The following is a 14,258-nucleotide window of genomic DNA, read 5'->3' as shown; positions in this document are numbered from 1 at the left end:
TCCATCCACAACTGGAGCAGCTCCACAAGTATCTGTGAATGGTTGCCTGAGACGACGTCACCTGGACCAGGCACACCTCACCAATCTCAGAGCTTTATACAGTAAAAGTATGGTCACAGACCTTTGGTTATAAATGAATCTCTCAGCCATTCCCCTCAGATTTTCAGGGTGAGTTCAGCCCAATCCTAGGGTATTCCTGAATTCAGGGCTGGAAACCAGAACAGGGGTCATTTTCTCAGATGTCTCTGGGAGTCATGCTAACAAGTCTGGTATACAATAGGGCGCATCCTGCCCAATCATAAAACAGTATGCAAGTTAGAGGTTCAGATTCTCTCATCTTCCTTCCCTCCAGGTTTCTGACTGAGGGAGTATGTACAAGGAGGGGAAACAATATGCCAGTCCATGTATTAAAACCTGGACAAGAAGAGTGCAAACCTGTTCAGAGCTATTGTAGAGAATGCAGCTTAGGTCAGAAGGTTGAAGCAAGGCCTCCTGTATCTAACTTTCTTCTTCTTGAATCTAAGAATCCATCCCCCCATAGACTCTTGAATGAGGGGCTGGAACCAAGAAAGAGAATGACCAGACAGCCTAATTGCCTCACTGGACAGAGATCAAGCACATTACCTTGGTCTAGTGTCACCACACATCACCTTTCAACGCAGAGCCCTGCCCCTGATGAAATGCGGCCCAAGCATTGGCCAACAAGATTGGGTTCCCCTCCCGTAGATGAGGTGGGGTGGGGATGGGCGGAAGTCATCTCTCTACCTCGGCTGTGGAGGAAGGAGTAGTTTGATCCTCTTCATTGGCAGAGGCGGAAAGTGGGGAGAACGGAAGAAGGGACCTCAGTAGCGGCGAGGGCAGTGACACAGTCTCTGTGGATGGGTAGGGGAGCCCCTGGCCCACTCTGACGGTAGTCATGGAGGGCTGCCTGGAGGGGAGATACCTGGCCTGAGACCAAACAGTTAGCTAGGCAGAGAAGAGGAGCAGGGCATTCCATACAGAGAGGACAATAGGATCAAAGGCAAGGAGATGGGAAATGCTTTGGTGGGCCTGGATGAGTAATTCAGGGCTTTAGGAACATACGGGGTGAGGCAATGCCAGGCAGGAGAACTGGAGAGGTAGGCAAGGGTCGGATCACAAAGGATCATACTGTGCTCCATGAGAATGAGAAAGGAAGTCCGAAGAATGACAAAAAAAAAATCTCCACTCAAAATCTTATTGGTCTTTACAGTCAGAAGACTCTGCAAGTAATGAATTAGCATGCGCCAGTCTCAGGAAAAATCCAGCTTCAGATCTACTCTCTTTGCTGGAGAGCATGAAGGGAGGGGCAGGGGGGTCTTCCCACTCCTGAGATTAGAGCAAGTGAGAGGAGAGGTGAAGGAACAGGCAGAGAATTCTGCAAGTTCACAGAGCTCATCCTGTATGCTGAGCACCTACTGTGCTAGTAGCTGGCAGGAGTGGGAAGGGAGTGGTGTGCAGACAGGGATAAAACAAGGGCACACAGTCCTGGTGTATTCATTTCCTGTTGCTGCTGTAACAAATTACCATGCATTTGCTGACTTAAAACAACACAAATTTATTCTCTTACAGTTCTGGAGGTCAGAAGTCCAAAATGGATCTCACTGGGATCACATCAAGGCATTGGAGGGCCGCGTTCCTTCTGGTGGCTCTAAGAGAGAATCTGTTTCCCTGCCTTTCCCAGCTTCTAGGGGCTGCCTGCACTCCTTGGCTCAGGCGCCCCTTCCATCTCCACATCCAGCAATCAGAATATGCCTCACTCCACCTTCTGCTTCTGTCCTCGTGTCTCCTCTGAGTCTCCTGCCTCCCCTTTGGCATTTAAGGACCCACATGATTAGATTGAGCTCATCTGGATAAAACAGGACAACCTCCTCACCTCAAGATCCTTAATTTAATCACATCTGCAAAGTCCCTTTTCTGTGTAAGGTAACATATCCAGCAAAAGGATTAGCATGTGGACATCTTTGGGGGCAATAATTCTGCCCACTACCCCTGAGTGGATTGGGGGGAAGCTGCTCGTAAGGGCTGGAGCACAACGACAAAGCAACACAGTGTGCAGCCAGACGATAAAATGGGTGCTGAGGGACAAGTGGGGAAGAAATCCTGAGTGCTTCTTGGAGGAAGCTTGTTTTGAACTAGGTTGTTAGAGGCTGTAGAAAGGCTTCTGAATCAAGGGAACAAAGGTGAACAAGGCAGAACAACTCTTTTTCTACTTTTACGTGTGCTCACTTGAGAGAAGTTTGGTGCAACAGCAACATCATGGGATTTGAGGAACAAAATCTCTTTTTGAATCCTGGCTCCACCGCTTACTAGCTCTGTGACCTTGGGCAGGCTTCTTAACCTCTCTGAGCCTTCATTTCCTCCTCTGTAAAAGGAGATTATAATTTATACCTGCCTCCAAGTAAAGTTGTGAGTACCAAGAAAAATGAGACACATTTCTTTGGAAGAGGGAAAGGTGGAGGGAGTGTCATAAGATGTTTTCCTAACACTTACTGTGGGGAACACAGGAGAATAATAAACCATGGGAACAGCAGTGGAATTGCAGAGCAGAGTCCTGTTTCTTCAGCAGGCCGACACTGTGTCTTGTCAGCCACAAACATAGTGGGACACCTTCATCACCCAACAGGAAATCTGCAGCATGCCCAAATCAGAGCAAGGAGAGAGGACAGGGTTGCCCCCTGATTACCATCACCCCCCACCCACACCCTTAAATGCTTTCTCCCACCCACCACAGCCTTATCAAATCCATTTGGTCACCGTCCCTTAAGCTGCTTCTCCTCTCAGGCTTTTCCCTTCCCTTCCCAGAGCCTTAGGAATTGTTCTTAGACACCAAGAAATCTACCCTGCCCTCCAGTTCCACAGGTCAAATAACCCAGTTCTTGCTATGCCTTATCCCCTCAGTGTCCACACCGGAGCCCAAGATGAAAGGATCTGATATAGCTGCACCAGGCTGGGGGTTATTTTATATTATTTGCAATTTCTCTATAAGCAGAATTGCAGAAAGCTGTACTAACTAACATTCTGTTCAGCATCCTTGCATCTTGGAGATGTTCCTGGGCTCCTTTGGGGAGACTCACAAGCAAAAATAGATACCAGTTTATCAGCTGGAGGCAGAAAGTAGAGACCTAAGCTCCTGACTCTTCACGAGGTACCCTTCTTGGGGGAAGGTCACATTCAAATGAGAGGCAAAGCAGATGGCAAGAAAGACCCACCAGCCCCAGGGGTCCCCAGTTGGCTGTGCTTCCAGGAATACAGCCTTTCTCGCAGTGTCAGTGCTGGCACCCTGTTCCTGTTCCCTGACGGGCTGTGTGTGAGTGGAAGATGGCGAGCAGTTGGGGACTCTCCAACTTTCAGTGAGGTGGAGTGGCTTGTAGGTGAAGGAGGCAGAAGTGGTTCTCTAAGTGAAAGTCTCTAAAATAATGGGGAGTCTGGATTCTTTTGTGTGTATGTGTTTACATGTTTTGGTTTGTAAAATATACACCAGTGTGTGTGTATGTGTATGTGGGTGTGAATAAACACACAATTTTATGACTGTCTCTATTACAGAAGGCACCATATAAAAAAGGGCTGGATTCACCAAATAGGAAGGGTGGCTTTAAGATGTTCTGGCTTAAAATGTAGGCCATGTGGTACACATCAGATTCACTTTGGGAAGCCCAGAAGGCAGGTGGCACTTCAAAAGGATTAGCAGACACTTTTCCAGCAGTCAGCAAGAGGGCTCTCAAGGGCTGATTGGCGAGATGTGACATACCCCATATGTGTTAAGATGCTGATGAGAGAGAAAACAATCTAGTTTCACATATGAATCCCAAACTGAAAATCACAAGGGCAGATGCTCCAAATGCAGTGTCAAATTTTAATTTAGCTGCTTCTTACATGGGCAACTCTGTCTAGCTCAGTGTATTTGTATTAGTCAGAGTGGGTCTATTGCTGTAACAAACAGCCCCATATCTCAGTGACTAGATACTATACGTTTATTTCTAGCTCATGTTACATTGTGATACAAGTCAAAAGGGAATAGAGGCCTCTGCTCTCTGCTCTCTGCTCTCACTCAGGGGCCTGGGCTCCTTCAGGTGGGAGGCTTTCCCTGGATTCTCACCATCTAGCTGGCAGGTGAGGGAAGAGAGGGGCATGTGGAGGGTTCCATGGAGGTTTGGGGGACCAAGCCTGAAAGGACTCCTATCACTTCCTCCCACATTCCACTGGCCAGAACCAGACATTAGCGTGGTATTGCTAATGAAAGACAGACTTGGAAATGCAGTCCAGCTGCATGCTCAGAAAGAAGAGGAGCCAGGTTTGGGGTGCACACGGCCAGTCTCTGCCACTGAGCTACAGGATAAGAACAGCTTGATTGACTTCTTTACTGATGGCAAATGAGTGAGTCTCCCAATTGGCTGTAAGTAGTTTCACCCCTTCAGAGATTATGTCTTCTTTGGAAATTACCTACTCCATCCAACTATTCTGCCATGCCTGAAAACATGTTTGTAACTCCATGTTCAGTATTCCCTTCCGAGACTTTGAATATTCTAATGGATGGCAAGTTTTTGTCCTCTGAGGTTTCACTAGATTTGTGGGAAGCACCAGAAATCATTTGGAACCGAGTCTGAGAAATCATCTTCTTGGGGTACAAAATGAGGTGTGAGTCTTAATTCTTCAGGCCATTTCCAAAGATGAGATCACACTTTGAGCATTGGCAGAGTCATTGGACTGATTTTATAGGCTTCCCAATGTGCTCATTTTGAAGGAACAACATTTATTTAGATATGTGTTTTTTTGTAAATTGTGTGTGTGTGTGTGTGTGTGTGTGTGTAGCAAGTGACTGTAATTCTGTAGCTTTGGATCATATGCTGTCTTTTATTCATGTGTGTCGGTCTTTTTTTTTTTTGCTCAACCAGATTGAAAGATCTTCACTAGTGAATGTGTCTTTTATAAGAAATCAGCCCAATTTGTGGTTTTAAGTATTCTTGATGTGCCCTATCAAGTCACCCAAACCCATCATGATTTCTTTTATTCACAGCTCAGTAAGAATTTATTGAATGTCTGTGCATGCAAAGCCGTTTTGCTAGAGTCCGAAACTGAAACTAGGTGATAGCAATTACTTCCCAAGTAGCGTGAAGCTCAGCTTGTAGGTGCTGGAAGGAGAGTATTCTAGGATGATGAAGGAGGAAATGGACACAGATTTTTTGGATGGCCAGGAAGAAAGGAAACTGGATTTGGAATAGACTGCAGTTGGATGGTTTATCTGAAGTGTTCCAAGAGTGATTATCTGTAAGATTTTCTTATAGACTGAAGAACACTAGATACTCTTCTCTGAACTAATAGTTTACCTTTCTGAATAAACCCAGTGCCCTAGAAAATCCTCATGTCTGTTTTAAATCACTCATGTTACCCTATGACACCCAATCTCAGATTGTCTTTTCCTTGGGAGTAATGGGATGGACCCGGCTCCAATGGCTGCAGTTCCAAGAAGGAATTTGGGGATCCTCTTGTCCCATCATACAGTCACTTTCAGAGGTGAAATAGTAACATCTTTATTCTAAATGTGTGGTTTTCAGCTCAATGAAATTAAAAAAAATCACCTGGGATGTTTGCTAAAATGCAGATTCCTGGGTCCCACCCCAGACCTACTAAATCAGATTTTCTTGGGTAAGACACACATTTGTGGGACATACTTTTTTGGGGGGAAGGGGAACACACCTTTTTTTAAGAAACTCCCCACCACCACCACCACCTCAGGTGATTCTCTAAAGTTTGAGGAGCACAGGTGGAAAGGCTTTCGGCTGACTTGAGTCTGAGATTAGCAGTCTTCTTCAGCATCAGGCTCTAATCAGTAGGAGCAGCCCCAAACCAGAGTTGGTGAGATGTGCTAGTGCACCATACTAGTCTACACTGGGTCCAATAAACCACGCTGCAGCAAGGCATTCCCCCATGGGTCACACTGATGAGCCAGAAACAAAGCACTTCAGAACCTCGCTCCACTGAGAACAATGGGATTGGGCCTGGACCACTTGGTGTACGTGTGTGCACAGGTTGTGTAGTTGCACCTTTGGGGCCTATTTATCTGTTGACTTGGGAATGCACATTTTCTTCCCTCTGCCTCTCCTGTACCCGGTCCAGCACCTCCACTTCCCTCCTACCCCAGCACCCAACACCACTTCCTTCCAGTCCCACCTCACAGGGTGCTAGGGCTCCTTGCCCTGCCCACACTCCATGCTTATGATGCAATTCATGGTCAGTCCTTAAAAATTAACTAAGCAAATCTTTGCTGAGCCAGGCATTATGCTAGGCACTTCATAGTAGTTCATTAGTTTGATCCTCAGAACAACTCACTGAGGTAGGTACTGTTATTTCCCCCATTTTATAGATGAGGAAACCGAGGCTCAGGGAAATGAAGTAACTTGCTCAAGATCCCAAGGCTAATAAGTGACAGAGTAGGAGTTAAACTCTAGTCCTTCATTGAGCACTCTGTGGTCTCCATGGAGGCCAGCCCAGACCTTATCTTCTCTCCTAAATCCCCAAACTATGCCAAAATATGGTGCGTGGGTCAAATCCAGCCTAATACCTGTTTTGAAAATAAAGTTTTATTAGAACACAGGCACATCCATTCATTTGCCTATCGCCTATGGCTGCTTTCACACTACAATGGCAGAATTGAGTAGTTCTTGTGACAGATGCCATATGGCCTGCTAAGCCTAAATATTTACTGTCTTGCTTTTTACAGAAAAAGTTCCCTGATCCCTGCTTTAGAGGATTTTGCTCTTTACTCTTTAGAAAGGATCCAGGCCCTTGGGAATGAGTTTTCCCAGATATTTGTATCTCTGTTAAGAAATGCCTGTCCTTTCTAAAGCTCAACACTCCCCTTTTGTTGGATGCTGTGCTTTTGTATCTCACGGACCTCCCTCCATGACTACCCCATTTCCCCCTTCTTTCTCCAGTGTGGTATCCCCTTCCCTCCAACCACACACCGGGCAGTCCTGGTGAATGCACATCTGTACCTGTTGTGCCAGGAGCCATCCCATTTTTCTTTCCTTTCTTTTCCTTGCCAAATGCCTAGTATATATGGTTTGTACCTGGATATTCCACTTACTCTCCTTATATTTTCCCTCTTCACCCCCTACAGTTCAACTTCTGCACATTATCTAGACTTTGGATACATCTCCACTTGGATGCCTTGGAGTTACATGAAATTTAAGGAACCTACCCAAGAGCTCCATCTTTGCTAATGCCTTGTTATCCCACTATCTCAAATTACTTATCTCTCTTTTTCTTTCTCTCTTTCTGCCTTTCTGTCTGTCTCTTTCTCCTGAAAGCCAGTCTGTTACTAAATCCCATGCCTTTTCTTTGGAAGTATCCTTGGGTTGCTCCCTTCCTCATTCCCACAGTCAATTCCTTGGCCCCAGCCCTCATCATCTCGCCTCTGGATCACTACGTGGTTCCTAACTGGTCTCCCTACTTCCCCGCCCCTCTTTCTAATCTGCCCTCTCTGCCTCATTTTTCAAATACCAAGAGCTCAAGTAGAATCCTTGTCATTCTTTCCAGCCTCCTCTCCCAACACTCTCCCTGGTTTTGCTGAACACACCCAGTCTCTGTAAAACTCAGCAGCTGTGTAACACGCTTTCTTCCACTTAGACTGTTTTCTCTATTCTTTGCCTGGTAAACTCCTGCTCATCTTTCAGGAAACATTTCTAATGTCACCTCTCTAGGAAAGTTTCCCCCAGTGACTCCAGGCAGAATACTCAATGTTCTCATAACACTCGGTTCGTACTTCCATGAAAATAACTTATTTGACATTATGTTTATTTACAGATCTGACTTTTCTACTAATCTGTGGGCTAATGAAGGGCAGAGATATGTCTTCCTCATCTTGATATACTCAGAACCTAGTGCAGTGCCTGCTATTTCAGAGTGGGCACCCAGTAAATGCTTCTTTGTTGACTACTTTGATCATGTCTCTCTACCAGTGAAGAACTTATACTGAGTCTCCGTTTCCTACTGCATTAAGTTTAAGTAAATAGTTTTTAACTCTAGTTGTACATTAGAATTATGTGAGTAGCTTTTTAAAAAATACTGATGTCCAGGTACCTCTGCCAGAGGTGCTGATTTGGGATGGGTTCCAGGCATTGGCATTGTGTAAAAGCTCCCCTTGGCAATTCTAACATCCAGCCAGGGCTGAGAATCACTAGACTAATGTCTAGATTTTAAGGCGCTCCACAACCTAACTTCTACGTGACCCATGACTTAGAAGTCTCACCCCTACAGTGACAGATTTGTCCTGCTTTGTCCGGGATTTTCCTGATTTTAACACTGAAAGTCCCGCATCTGGTTACCCAACTCATCCCTCTGTGTGCTCACAGGGTGTCCTCTGCCTCCAGCTCCTCCCACCTGTAAATTCTTTCCTCCCCACTACAGCTTTCCAAAGGTGTCCATCCTGCCCCGCCTCTCGCATGCAGCCCCCTCCCTCCGCAGCCCCTTCTTGCTTTGGAGTTCTTGCACACGCTACGCCTCCATAGGACCCTTTAAGGCTGCGGCCCCAGGGCCACTTCTCTTTCTTGCAGGCTCTGCTTCTCTCCACACCCCAACGGGAATGCTCTGAGGGAGGGAGCCCTCCAGCTCTGCATCCCCAGAGCACTGAGCACAGCAGGGCCAGTGTCATGGGGGCTCAAAAAGGCCCCGTGGATTGGCTGCTGGAGGTCTCCCCTTGCAGAGGCCTGAGGAAGCAACACCCTTCAGGGCGTAGGCCTCAGAGCAGCAGGGTTTGTTTGGATTGGGTGGGGAGGAAGAACTTGGGCGGGAGCTTGTGGCTGTTGCCCAGCCTATGTCCACACCAGCGTGTGGACAGCAACAGCTTCTCTTAAACCAACAAATGACCCCATATTGGCAGAGAATGCAGTCTTAGGTTTGCTCTGATGGTCAACAGACATGTAGCCCTGTTTCCTGCCCCACACCCTGGTTGGATTCTCTCCTGACGAGGAGACAGTGCCAGGTAGTGGACAGGGCAGGGAGCCAGTGGCTGAAGACATGTCCAGATGTGGCCTTCTGAGGATCCCCTGCGGGCACATCCCTCCATGGCAGACCCCAGTTCTGTCTCTGTGGTCCCTTACTGCTCTAACATCAATGTTTTGATTTTGGTTTGGTTTTGTTTTTTTAAAGACTTTTCTCATTTATGGACATAGAGAAATTTCAGCTTTAGTTTAAAAATTCAGTCCTAGATGAATTAAAAATATTAACACAGAGAAGTGTGTGAACAATCCCTACAGGACAAAAGTAAACAAAACCTAACAGCACAGGAGGCAGTCTCCTGGGAATGAATAATACTCATTTAATTAAAAAAAAAAAAACTCAGATACAACATATGCAGAGGGTTCTGGGCTCTACCGTCTCCCATTCGCTCGGAATCAGCGCCCTTGGCCCACTCCTCCCAGCTTAAAAGAAGAATCATGGACAGGCACCTGCAAGTCCACTACTCAGCTTCACTTTTGGAAAGTCTCACAGACTTTCAGATACAAACACTGGGTACCCGGCCAGGATCCTGGTCTCTAATCAGAGAGGCAGATGCCAGCCAGAGGCTTGCCCTGGAGACAGGGTTACTGCAGTGTCACACACAGAAGTAGACCAGAGCTTCCAGTCTCTTGTCTGAAATATAATGCTTAGAATAACCAGGCCTTACTGGTCTCCAGCTAGCAATCAGTCATGACTTACAGATATTTCTGTTCCTAAATTGTGAACGATAAATGCATCTTAAACAGATAAATGGCCATAAATCTTTGACACATAGCTCTAAAAATGAGTCTCATCTCTCATCTGATTGGTTCTAGAAGCTCTGGAATCAGGAAAGTCAAGGAGACAAACACTCTCAACAGTGCACTGTCTGTGGTGCTTCTTGATCCAAGGGCCACTCTCAGATCCAGGGGATATTTACGAGACAAGCAGATCCAACAGCAGTGTGTTTCTGTTGCTCATCTGTTGCTTTGCACCAAGGGCCACTTGGATGGCACAAAGGATGACACAGGCCACATCTTCCCAGTTGTATGTGTGAAACAAAGACCTTAGGAGAAAGGATATTTTGAGACATTCCTCTTTCTTTAACATTTTTTTTTTTGTGAAATATAACATATATGCAGAAAAGTGATAAATTTCAAAGTAGTTTGACAAGTAGTTAAAGAGCAAATTTCAAAATATAGTATGGGTTGCAGTTACATAATTTCAGGTATTTCCTTCTGGCTGACAATTTCAGGTATTTTCCTTCACTAGAAACTAAAAAGTTTTTAAATATCTATATAATGATACAGTAGTCATCATAATCATTTGTTTAATCCTATCTTCTCTGTTACAACCCCTCCCTCTCATTTGATCATTCTCTCAGTCTTCAGGGATATTTGGGCAATGACCATTTTAATTTCTTCATCTTGAAAAGGGGTGAAACTGTTGATGTTCTGGGAGAGACTGGTACCTCTAAGTTTCAGGGCTTATCTGGCATAGGGACAATCTGGAGGATTTAAATTTCTGAAAAATAAACTTAACAAGTAAAACTTTTACAGAGTCTTAGATACAGCCCTGAGTTTTCTTTAAGGTTTTCAGGAATACTGTTGGTTGGGGCTTTGCATACTGTGGCAATTTGCAATATCTGGCTGAATCTTGCATAAGAGTAACCTCCAGAATGACCTCTTGACCCTATTTGAAATTCCTTAGCCACTGCAACCTTATTTTGTTACATTTCTTTTCCCCCTTTTGATCAAAAAGGCATTGTCAATCCCACAATGCCATGGCCAGGCTCATTACTGGGAGTCATGTCCCACATTGCTGTGGGGACTTACACCCCTGAAAGTCATGTCCCAAGTAGAGGGGAGGGTAGTGAGTTTATTTGCAGAGTTTGGCTTAGAGAGAGAGGGGCCACATCTGAGCAACAAAGGAAGTTCTCTGGGGGTGACTCTTAGTTGTGTTTATAAGTAGGCTCAGCTTCACCATTACAGAAATGTTTCATCAGGGCCAGCCTTAAGATTGAGGGCTTGGCTTATTAAATTGGGAGACCCCAATGCTTGAGAGAATATCAGGAATTTCACAGGTGGTGAAGTTTAAGAGTTCCATATTTTTTTCTCCAGTCCCTTAAGGGACTTTGCAAATACTTTTTTATTATCTGCCCCCAATACTCTGGAATGTATAAGGATATTATTGAGCTATACAGAATCAGCAGATCTCATTCCCTTTTCCAGGCTCCATGTATTTAGGTTGTTTAATTAAACTGGCCAGACAGTTTAAGTTAAGATAGTGTGCTACAGAAAATTTATATTTTGGACAAAATAAACATCTCTTCCCTTGGTCTCACACAGAAGTTGATGTTTTAAAATACAGACAGTATCATCCTTTACCCTTTATTCTGATTTACCTTAATCCCAACCAGATCAACTTCATTCATATCTCTAATTGAGCTTTGATCTTTTTTTCATCTTATTTAACAGTTGCTGAATGGAAGACATTCCTCTTTTATTGCCCACAGTAAGTCAGGGATTAGAGAGATCTTTTGTCTAATAAAGGCTACAAACTCAAAATTTTAAAAACAGATAAATTAAGAGCTTCACAAAGTAACTGCTAATTTTCTTCTTTAATATGAAAAATAATACCTTGTTTTTGCTTGGCACTTAAAAATCTTTTTCATATCCATCATATTTGATTTTCACAGTTACCTTGTGAGGTACTGCTACCTACCTATGGCAAGTATTATTATTCCTATTTTGCAGATGAGAAAACTGAGGTTCACTGAGGTTAATTTATTTGCCTAAAGTCAGTACTAGAAAGCAAGAGAATACAGAAGCCAGAAGGATTCATGTGTTCGGCTTCCTACTTTTGGGCCTTTTATGAAAACATCCAATTTGGCCACTTTCATTTCTCCAAATGGAAATAGTTTTCCTTTTTTTTTGCTGATTATGAGAGTAATACATGTCATCAAAAGACACATACAAGAATATTAATAGCACCAAATATAATGAAATAGCTGCAAATGAAGACTACCCAAATACCCCTCAACAATAGAATGGAAAGTAAATTATGGGATATCCTCATGGTGGATGCTAGCCAGCAAGAAGAATGAAGAGTACATAACTACTTGCAACAATGCTGAGTGAATATCAAATCATAATGTTGAGCAATAGAAGCTGGACAAAAAAGAGTACATATTAGAGCATTCAATTTACATAAAGTACAAAAAGAGGTAATACTAATCTATGCTGAAAGAAATCAGGATGGTGGTGACACATGTGGAGAGAATGACTGGGGGAAACAAACTTCTTTCCAGATCTGAGCTCTGGTTATTTACACGAGTGTGTTCAGTTAGTGAAGTTCCTTGAGCTCTATAAGGCACGTGCATGGCAAATACATGTGCAGTTTTGTATGAACATTGCCTTTTAATACAAAGGTTTACATAGTTACCCATGCTCTTGTACTAGATCCAGACAACACAGAAAAGCACAAAGATTCTTCAACCAATTATAAAATTAAAAACCAGAAAACATAAAATCATACTCCACAACGATAAGAAAAATTGGTTTAGCTCTGTGTAACAGTTAAGGAGAAGAAACAGAAGAGGGAAGGAGAAACAAACTGAGTCGATAGGAAGAAAAGCACAAGTAGAGAGGAAAAAAGAGACTGATGGAGAGGGAAAGAAAAGAATGGACTCGGAAGGCTGGACAAAGTGAGAGACAAGGTAGAGATGGAGAAACTCAGAAACAGGCCCACAGGGGAGACACCTGCAAACAGAAAGCAACACATAGAAAAGCCAACAGAATCAGCGGAGGTAGACCAGAACCTCCAGTCTCCCAGAGGGAGAAAGTGGAGAGGAGTCTAGGGGGAAAAGGTCAGGGAGTGGTTTAGAGGTGACGGCACCTTATTATTGCCCTGGACTGTGTGAGTGGAGTAGGTTATCACTGCCTTTTGAAAATCAGGGAAGCCTTGAAGTCAAGTGTGTCTTTACACTGCATTCCCCGTGTCTAGATCAAAGCCTGGTGCTTGGGAAGTGCGCAAACAAGTGTTTGTTGAATGATTGAATGAAGTGAGGACTGAAAACCCAGGCCACAATGGCAGCTCTGTCTCTGCACTTTCTGCTCCTTCCCAGGGACTCTGGCAGTTTTGCCCAGTGTCCTGGCATCTAAGGAATTTCCCTCCTGCTCTGAGAAGGATGTTTCAAGCTGGACGGCTTTGCAAAATAAGACTGCTTTATCAGAATCCTGTTGCGCCGGAGAATGTTCCTGGCTCGTCGGCGTTTACAGTGTGTAACCGATTTTATCGGAGGAATGTTGTTTGGAATGGAATGGTCCTCTCAGATGGGCAGACAAGAAACGGAAGGTCATTTGAGGACCCACCCCAAGCTGTGTAAGTTGGAGCTCAGAGTCGCTGTACATGATGCTTGGGAGCTTGGCCAAGCCGTGAGCAATCTTTCCTCCCTGGAGGAGATCCCAGCCGGTTTCTAGAGGGACTGCGGTGTTTGTGCTCCCACCTTGGCCCTCCAGGACAAATGACCCCAGAGCCGAGCCCCAGCAGGTACATACAGGCAGAGAGGCAGCAAGGGCTCCCTAGGCCCGGGGTTCAGCAAACAGCCCAAATAAGACCATTCCTGACACTCCAGAAAGGGGCCAATCAGGTTTCTCCCAGGTCAAAAATAAGGAGATGGGTTTATTGCTTCAGTTCTTTTGTCAAAATCCTCAAGGCATCTGCTTCCTGGGGTTTGGTTGTAGCAAGTATTCCACAGAAGGCTTGACTTCTTTCTCCTCTACTGTAATCCTGGTGCTATCAGGGCCAGCTCTGTGGATTCTGTCTGAAGTATTCTTTTTTTTTAATTCAGTTTTATTGAGCTATAGTCACAATACCATACAATCATCCATGGTGTACAATCAACTGTTCACAACACCATCATTTAGTTGTGACTTCATCACCCCAATCTATTTTTGAACATTTTTCTTACACTGGAAAGAATAAAGAAAAGAATAAAAAATAAAAGTAAAAAAGAACACCCAAATCATCCTCCCCATCCCACCCTATTTTTCATTTAGTTTTTGTCCCCATTTTTCTAAGCATCCATCCATACACTGGATAAAGGGAGTGTAAGCCACAAGTTTTTCACAATCACACTATCATACCATGCGAGCTACATCAGGAGATGGGGACTGAGATGAGAAGGAGTCAGAGAGGTCAGAAGGCTGTGTTCCTAGCAGGAGGGAAATCTGCCCCGAAATGAAGAGGGCTGGGGTGCC

General features: G+C 44.6%; 1 protein-coding gene across 1 annotated transcript in view; it reads left to right on the top strand.

The window, feature by feature from the left end:
- The window catches only part of SLC12A8 (solute carrier family 12 member 8), a 139,567-nt gene extending 137,865 nt beyond the window's left edge, over nucleotides 1–1,702 (top strand). The window contains exon 14 of the mRNA XM_037815469.1: nucleotides 1,591–1,702. The gene's annotated coding sequence lies outside the window, so the exon portion shown is untranslated. The remainder of the gene's footprint in view (nucleotides 1–1,590) is intronic.
- The last annotated feature ends 12,556 nt before the right edge of the window (nucleotides 1,703–14,258 follow it).

The sequence above is a fragment of the Choloepus didactylus genome, chromosome 1 (genome assembly GCF_015220235.1).
Source record: "Choloepus didactylus isolate mChoDid1 chromosome 1, mChoDid1.pri, whole genome shotgun sequence".
Classification (NCBI taxonomy): domain Eukaryota; kingdom Metazoa; phylum Chordata; class Mammalia; order Pilosa; family Megalonychidae; genus Choloepus; species Choloepus didactylus.
The sequence above is the reverse complement of the archived record's forward strand: the minus strand, read 5'-3'. Positions and strand labels throughout refer to the sequence as shown.